Genomic DNA, 9,677 nt, shown 5'->3' on the forward strand with positions numbered 1-9,677 from the left:
CTCTCTCTTTTTCTCTTTCTCTCTCTCTCTCTCTCTCTCTCTCTCTCTCTCTCTCTTTCTCTCAGGAGAGGAAAGCAAAATTGAAATGATGAATAGATGTTGTAGTATTAAAATATTTACAGAATTTGCATCACATACTCTGTAAGTACATATATAAAATGCAGCAAAAGAGAAATATTTGTGTTTTTTCTTCTGACTCAAGAAGAGTAACTTCATTTTCATCCTTAAGTACTTTCATAATATTTTTGACGTTATCTTTTATTTACCACCTATGCCTAAATTTCTAGGTCACTTTAGGACAGGCATTTAGGTACAGAATTTCAAAACAATTTCCGCACCTTTGACCAGAATATAATTCTCAATGCCTTTCTTCCACTTGAAGTGTTTATTGAGGAACACAGAATATTTTATGGGTACAGAAATTGATACTTGATGTCGTTAGATTATGGCCAGGACAAAATGGAAAGCTGTCTAACCTATAAAAAGATGATCACATTGCCCTGGATTATGCCTGGATAGAATCATCAGATTTACCTGTGTTAGTGATGGTGCATTGTCTTAGATGTGGTACAATAAATAAATGGGGTTACAATTTCTTCAGGGTCAAACTAGGTCAGATCATTACCCTCCCTTTGTAGAATGTTGGCCTGGAAAGACAGATATGCTAGATTTAGCTTACTACTTATTTTCCTCAGTACCTAATAGACCTGTAATCATTTACATACTATTTATTAAAAGTTGGAAAATAATGGACCCATTTATTAGAGTTTGGACAATCTAAGTGAGTCTCAAGTTGTATATATTTAGATAAGAAACTCTCACACCAACTAACTGTGGGCCCTCCTTATACAGCAGGAGAATGGATTCTCCATTTTATCAAATCAGTCAGAAAATTAGAGTATGAAGAGTCAATGTACAAAAAATTGATCACTTAGATATATAGTTTATCTATACATTGAGATCAGTAACCAAATAACATCCATTTGAAAAGCTACATTGTGATTTTTATTTATTAACAGCATAAAATCTGTGAGGTACAAGCTTAGGGAAAGATTCTGCCTCAAGACTCACGTAGACATTGATTGAGGAAAGCAAATCTAGTGTTGATCTGGTGTCTACACATACATGCACACACATGCACTTGTGTGTGCACACACACAACACACATACACTCATACACACAAACACCTACACAAACAAGTGCACATACACAATTAGCAAACATCAGCATATACACAGAAAAACTCATGCATGCTAACATTAAAACAACAATTTAACCAGGTAATAGATTAACCAAAGGCAGTAGGGAAATGAGCTACCAGCTACACCATGTGAAACAGGAAGCCAAATTACAAAGCTGTATTTGAGAAGGAGCTGGGTTAGAACTTTGTCTTCATCCCTTATTAGTTATATGATCTTGAACAAGCTGTTTGACCTTTCTAAATTCCATCTTCACTGCTATAGAATAGAGATAAAATATTACTACCATATTTTGTGTCAATTAATGGCCATAAAAGTACCTTGAGAAAGAGTCTCCTCTTGATGGGAAGGATACATAATTTGTCTGTGGTACACGTATGCACAGATGTGGACACATGCCATATGATCAGAGGACATCACATAGAAATCAGATCTCTCCTTTCACTATGTGAATACTAGCATCAAAGTCAGATTATTGGGCTCCGTAGCTTGTAGTGGCATTTCATTTGTATTTTAATAAATTAAGCTTGCCTGAGGATCAGAAAAGTAAAACAGCCACACTGGCCAGCCTTACAGACCAAGCAGCAATGACACACATATTTAATTCCAGTAGCCACAATGGAACACACCTTTAATCCCAGTAGCCACACTATCTTGCCATAGAAACCAGGTGGTAGTGGTACACACCCTTAACCCAGAACTAGAGAGGATTATAAAACTGGAGGAGACAGCTCTCAGTCACAGTCTCATTCTGAGGTTTCCTGGAGGCAGGATCATCATTTTTGGACTGAGGTTAAGATAAAAGCCAGTGGCTGGCTGCTTTGGTTTTCTGTTCTTCATGGTGAACCCCAATATCTATTGCTGGGTTTTATTAATAGTGCTTCAGTAGCCAGCACCTTTCTTCACAGGACTGTCTTGCCAGCCCAGAAGTAGAGGTAATTTGTACTGCCTTATTTGACATCCCTTCTCCTCAAATGTGCTAGCTATAACAGGATACTGAATTGAACTTCATGTCTAGATTTGTACTGAGACCTCCCAAACGAGGAAAATAACTTCCCTCTTCTAAATGCTGCCCTCAGCAGTCCCTGTGGAGCCTGTGGAGTAGGTAGTAGGGCTAGTGATGATCTCACCTTCTCATGTGTGTAAAGAAGCCGATCATTCATAGACAATTCAATCAGAGCTGTTCATTCATAGACAATACAATCTTGGAACACCTATCTCCTCCTGTATGGATCCCGGTGAGGGGAGGTATATGTTAGCCATTTACATTATAAAAATGTAGACTCTTACATTTAGCTGAATGAAATGGATGACTTTCTTTCAGATGGACTTCTTGCATGTTGGGTGCTGGTTTTGGGTAAGGGACAAAAGAATTAGCGCAAGATGGCAGGAGAGAAGATAAATATTGCCTTCAGTCACACCACAGTTGGCGTAGAAAGACTTCATGAGTTTTTCTTCTGAACCTTCAGGCATTCTGGTGATCTCAGTGAACTTGAACCACATGGCCAGCTTGCTGACCAGGTACCACAGGAAGGAATAAGGTACATCCTATCAGGAGCAGATGGAGGAGTTAGAAGACATAACATCAGAGGACTCCCGCTCTGAGAAGAGAGTAAGCAGTGTAGTGACATCCTTGCAAACCTCACATCGTTCAGGGCACAAATTAAACCTATGTTCCTTTGAGATACATGTTTGCAACCAAAAAATAGGCCAATAACGGTAAAGAATATGATCTGAGTCAGCACCCATCAGTGAAACCAGTGGACACCGAGGCCCCCAAGCTCTTCCCCTCGGGAAAAGGAGCATCCTGTCCTTGTTAAGTCTTTCGATGCAGTAGATCTTCACAGAACTAACTAATCCTCTTGTCACTCCCAGCAAAGGCTATGGTGTATCTATTGCTCTTTCCAAGTAGCATAGTACCAAATAGGTTTTTTCTAATGGTTTTACTACTTCTTGTACTGTGTGTGTGCGTGTGTGTGTGTTGAATGTATGTGTGTCTTTATGCACAGATGTATATATGCCCAGAGAGTCCCTAAGTTAATGTGGGGTCTTCCTTGATCACTCTCCACTTTTTTCACTGAGGTAGAATCTCTCAAATGAACCCACTGCTTACCTGATACAGCTACCCTCTTGAGGGGACCGCTGATCCAGACTTCTCAGTGCTGGAATTACAGGTGAGCTTCCATATCCACCCAGCATTTACACTGATTTTGGTGATCAAAACTCCAGTTCTTGTGCTTGCATTTTATCCATTGAAACCTCTACCCAGTGCCTGGGCTTATTGTTTGATACAAGAATTTTTATTTGAAGGTAGTTTGACTGTCAACAAATTAAGAGCTAGTCAAAAATTGTTTGATCACTAGGAGCCTACAAGCTTCAGGTGTTGGGTCATCACCTTTCTTCTGAGAACAATTGTTTTCCCCACTAGACATCAGAATCCCATCGCAGCGCCCTTCATCCCGTCCTAGCACCTGTATTGGTGCCTCTTTGGTCGACATTGGAGCTTAGCATTGGTAATCTAGTTTCAGTCTTGGGGTGTCTAAGGATTTCCTGACATCTTTGTACTTTTTGCAAATAATACCCGGCTAGCTTTGTAGTCAGGGCTGGGATAAGTGGAGTCCATTGAATTTTGCGGTGTACATTTAGTGTTAAGACTTGGTTCTGGCAGCCATTCACAGAGCAACTGATTCTTGCAGGTGATGCCAATATAATTGCAAAAATAAATCAGAAGAAGCAGGGCTTGTTCACAGCATTTAAAGTTTCTCTTTTCTCCAATGAATCCTATCTTTGTAAGCCAGCTTAAGCATGTTGGCGAGTCGTGAGGCTTTGCTTTCTAACGGCTTTCAGAGGTGCCAGTAGCTACAGGTGATGGCTAACAACCGTACATGTTTTCCTGCAATATAATGAAGTACCAAGTTAAATAAAAAGGTAAAGGGCCAAGTTTTATAAAATTGACAAGAAGAGGGAAATGGAGCATTTAATAAGATTTGTCTTAAAGCTGTTATTTTGGAGATTTAAGTAAATCCTCTTAAATACTTCAATTTTGAGTCATAAGTGTGCCTTAAAGATTTCTTTCCTAACAGTGTAAATGAAACAGAAACAACCCTTCCATTTCTGGGTGTGATGATGGCTTCTTTCCTCCCAGGGTCGTGGGAGGCTGTGCTCTGAGGTCCGTGAGTGATGTAGTCACACTGACTATGCTATTTAAAAGGTGTCTCTACTTTTCTTTTTAAAAGACAACTGACATTATTTTCAGGATTTGACTACTTTGAGATCAAAGTTCACCCTCTGGGTCAGGTTAATTTAGGCAGACATATTTTAGTGCTTAACAACAGAGCACATTCCTCAACTGTAAATTTCAGTTTCCTGTCATAGAAACCCCAAAGGGATACCTGTCATAATGAGAATATTTAGATTAATTGGGGTCTCTGCAATGCTTTCTGGCCCAGGAGGACCTCTTCACCTCAGGTAGGTCTGGATTGTCCTTTGAAAGACTCCAAGGCTTAGAGGTTTATGACTTTCTGCCTTCATTCTCACCATCAAGAAATGTTCTTTGTCTACATGAAGGCGTCCCTTCCTAGTTTAATTTTCTTCCTTCCCTGTGGTTGGAAAAGACACAGCTGGTCCATATTACTGTGTAGTTATTTTATTTGTGATAAGCTTATCCCATTGCTTTGATTAAAAAAGGAGATACTAATTTCTAATTTAAAATAGTCTTTAATTAATTAAAAACCCTCAAGTCTTAGTTCCTTGTGAGTTTGGAAGGTCTTGCTAGTCCACAGGGAACACACAGTTTTGAGAAACATCATCCTTGCTCTGTAAAATGCCAAGCATCTTTGCAACAAACATTTATTTAGAGGAATAGTTTGCTTACAAAAGAAATGCCTTCCTGGAAACTTAAATGGGTAGATACAGACTGTGCAGCATTTCCCCCAAGGTCTTAGCATCTCAAGATGGCCTCTGAAGTGTTACAGGACCTTGATCCCCAGAGACCCGAGGCTTCCAAATCTATTTAATAATATACTAAGTGTGACCAAGGTTTTTTTCTTAGTGCTTTTGAACTGTTTGAATGTGACCAATTGGCGAGAATTAATCTAAATACCAGAGAAGTACTGAAAAATACATCAGAACAAGAAATTCATGTCAAATCTTCCCAAATTTTTATATATCTTGAACAATTTCCCAGGCGCTTCATGTGAGAGTGGAATTTTTAAAAGTCAAATTTGTGTTTGCTACAGTTAAGATGCTCACAGCTGGGAAGCTGGCTTCCTCCATACTTCTCAATTTATGACCATTCAATGAGAAGCATGTTATTTCATATGTAGAGACATTTTAATAAAAGCCTCCGGCCTTCATGTCCTTTCTTCAGATTTTTAGCAGATGGCACTGTATCATTCTTGATACTTAAAGAGACAACTTGCCTTAAGCAGGATGAAAACACGGCCTTAATGCAAAACAGGGATGTGTATTTTCCAGTCAGTGACTGAGGACAGAAAAAAACCAAAAGTGTAGCTATGCTAAGGGAGGATTCATGTTCTTTCCAGAAACTTCTCATTTAGAAAATGTAATTAAATTTTTGGAAGTTATCTGGTGGCTCCTGTGTATTGGTCACGACACGGAGCTCTTTGTGCACCCACGCACGCCCTTTGGCGGTTCTTCCTATCTTCTCTAAGAGCTCAGCTAAATACCTGAGATTCCTTCAGGAGGGCAGGCAACCTGTACACAGTCATCGCTTTCCTTGGCAACTGAATCAAGATTTGAACACAAGCTACCTACTAAACTCCTACTTCCTAAACTCCTACTTCCAAGCCATCTGATAGCATTATTTTCAACTAGAGAAATGTGTCATTTGTTCACTCTTGCTGTCTTTAAAACTCTCAAATGTTTTCCATTTAAACCACAAAGTCATATACAAGCTGTTTGAAAGGATGCTGAGCTTAGCATCCTGAATGTCAGGACCTTGTCTCAGAGATTTAGCCTGGTCACTAGTGTTTCAGAGAGATACACTGGCTGTAGCAATTATATTTATGCATTAGCAGAACTCAGGGAACAGTCATTTCTCCTAATGCTCTTTTTCCCCCTTTTAAAAATATTCTTGGAGGGAGACTGCCTTTTCCTACCTATTAGAAAATAACATCAAGTCTTTATCTAATTTATGTGGCTTGCATACACACATTCTGTCCTATGCTGACCTTACTCATTTCCTTTTTCTTTGGCAAAGACTACTCATTGATTGAGCAACTTGAACAGGCGTGGTGGCAAAGTGAGACCTCACATAACTCCAATATGTGTAGAAGAAGACTAGAACTGGGTGTGAGCTATTCAAATATCTTCTCTTTCTATGCATTCTGACAATTTCTTTTCCTGTGGCATCCTATTTGTGTGTGGTCATGACTAGAAATCATATAAATTGCATGATTCACCAACAAATGAAACTGAGGGCTAGAATTATTTTAATACCTCTGTGGTTTGTTGGGCAGAAAGTTCTGTCTAAATAATGTAAGCAAAACCAAAGCAGATTCATGGACACTACCGCATATTTTCATCAGTATGATTATTAGAGATTCTGTATGTTAGAAATGGTCTTCCCTTAGCATGCAGTGTCAAATCTCATCAATTTATATAATCAGAGTTACCTATGATTTAAAATTAATGCTATATTTTAAATTAAAGAGCCCAAGGTATTTTTCCATATTTTAAACTTTAACTGTTGTTGTTGCTAAAAAATCTTATATTTTCTTTCCTCATGTGCATGTGTTTGAAATATATGAGTGACAAATTGCATACATGCGGAAGCATGTGAATGTGTGCATACAGAAGTGTGTGGGCTTGAAGTTGATGTTAGGAGTATTGTCCAGTCATTTGCTGCTCTGTTTAGTGAGTCAGAGTCTCTCAGCTGAGCGCTCAGCTGGTGACATGGTTGGACCAGATAGTTGGCTTACTCTGGGCACTTCCTGTCTGAGTCTGAACATGGCAGTGATAGGAGAGCGTCTATGCCACCTGGTACTGATGTTGGTTCCAATGACCCAACTCTGGTCCTCATGATTGACAGCAGAAGCTCTACCCACCAAGCAATCCTTCCAACTCCCAAATTCACACTTTTAGGAGAGTTTTTTTTTTTTTAATTTTAGGACGTGATTGGTTTAAGAGGTTGATCAACTTAACAAACTAATTTTTTTAAAACATTTATAAATGTGGCCATTTGAAACTGAAACTATAAATATTATACATTCAGTTTTTTTAAAGCCCCCAAGGACTTGGCCAGACAAGTTCATATCTCTAATGAGCATAGCTGCCTTGAGAATTTAAACAAGCTTCTAATTCTAATAAATTATTAAACTTACAAATATAGTAAATCTAGTTCTCTGAAATGTTCTAATTCTGTTTACAAACTCAGTTCAAAAATCTTGTACCTTTGACTTCAAATCACAAGTCAATTACATATTTTAAATTGAAATTCTGAGGTTAATCTGTCAGACTCCAATGTGCCAATTCCACATCATTACAAACACTTTAAGCACTGAATATACACAGATTGTCTCAATGATTAAAAACCTATTCGTGAACTTGACACAAAAGTATTAGTACTTCATCATCTTTATAATTAATTCTAAACCGTCGTGGATTTGGAAAGACATTCACTAAGAGCTTATTTTTATCATCTCAGGTGTGGAATCTGAGGCTTTGTATTGCAGGGCGAGTCTTCTAATCTTCACCGTGGACACCTGCTGTGATAACTAGGCTCCCAGCTTTGTCCTCTGTGAGGGTGGTCTCACCATCACCTGGTAATGCGGCAGAGGCTGAGAGCAGCCAGTCTGAGAGATATATACCACCCAGTACGCCTAATTCTCGACACATTGCCTTTCATTTACGTATTTCCAGATGAAATGGGAATATCTCGCACTATCCCTGACACTGGGTTATAAACAGATATTTTAATGACTTTTTTATTCTTTGTATTTCTCATAGTTATAAATGAATACTAATGTGATAAAACGTGCTATAAAAATCACAAAATATTTTTGTAAGTTCTTTAAAATTTTGTTTTAAGATTTATTCATTATTTTATATGTATGAGTGTTTTCCTGCATACATGTATATATATCATGTGTGCATGCCTAAACTGGTGTCCCCAGTCCTCTGCAACTGTAGTTACAGATGACAAGTGTTGTTAATCACTGAGCCCCAAGGTTTAGCAAATACATCAGCTAAGGCAGAATAGAGAAGATTATGGAAGACTTCCTCACAATTCTAGTGTATCAAATTTCATTTTTCTTTTTAATTAGTTCATTACTAATATAGTCAAACTTCAAGAAACAATTTCTTTTTTCCTTTCCCTTCCTTCCTTCCTTCCTTCCTTCCTTCCTTCCTTCCTTCCTTCCTTCCTTCCTTCCTTCCTTCCCTTCTTCCTTCCTTCCTTTCTTCCTTCTTTCCTTCCTTTCTTTTTTTATGTAACCCAGATTGGCCTTGAAAATGATATCCTCTCACATCAATCTTCTGGAGTGTTGGGATTCTAAGAGTGTGCCACCATGCCTGGGTCCACGCAAATATCTTTCAAATGACTTTTTAATGATGTGATAACCAAAACAGCAGCAAAGAAAAAGCAGGTCATTAGACTTCATCAAAATGGAACCCTTTGTGTATAGACTCGCAAAATAGCTATTTACAGGTGCTCAAGGCCTGCTTCTTTTTCAGTAAGGAAGAATTACAATAACAAATAAATAGCAACATTTTCAGGTACAGGGGAGAGCACTAGAGCCCAGCAAGGGAGAGAAGAGAACCATTTTAAACACACAGGATTGAGATGGACACATCTCACACACGAGCACAGCACGAGGAGCTGCAACCCTGCTTCCCCAATCACAAGGGACGATAATCCATCACACCAATGCTATCAACATGTATGCCTAGACCCTCCCTGCTAAAAGAATTCCATAGTCATCACAAGGTTGGAGCCCCCTTAGGAAGCTACTTGCAGTCTGTACCACAGCTTTGCCTGGGAGAAGACAGAAGCTTACATGGTCTTCCAACCTGAAGCACTCAGGCTGTTGCAGCAAAGGTACCATTCTGGGTGCAAAGCTAGGCTGCAGGCAGGCTATAAGCCACATCCCACCATTCAGTCTGATCCATCAAGTGATCCAGCTATCCTAGGTATCTGAAGGAAGTGACATCAGCAGGTCCGTGATAACTGATAAGTGCAATCAACCTAGGTGCCCGGCAGTGGATGGGTGGCTGAATAAAATGTGGTGTTCACAGAAGAAAATTCTGCCATATGTGATGTCATGAACAAAGGCAGACTGTTTTTTTTCCTTTTTTTATTGTTTTTTTTTTATTGAGAAAGAAAAAAAATTTTCCGCCTCCTCCCAGCCTCCCTCTTCTCCCCGCTCCCCCCTCCTCTCCCCCTCCCTCTCGAGTCTGAAGAGCAGTCAGGGTTCCCTGCCCTGTGGAAAGTCCGAAGTCCTCCCCCCTCCATCCTG

This window comes from Microtus ochrogaster, chromosome 21, assembly GCF_000317375.1.
Source record: "Microtus ochrogaster isolate Prairie Vole_2 chromosome 21, MicOch1.0, whole genome shotgun sequence".
In the NCBI taxonomy this organism is placed as follows: domain Eukaryota; kingdom Metazoa; phylum Chordata; class Mammalia; order Rodentia; family Cricetidae; genus Microtus; species Microtus ochrogaster.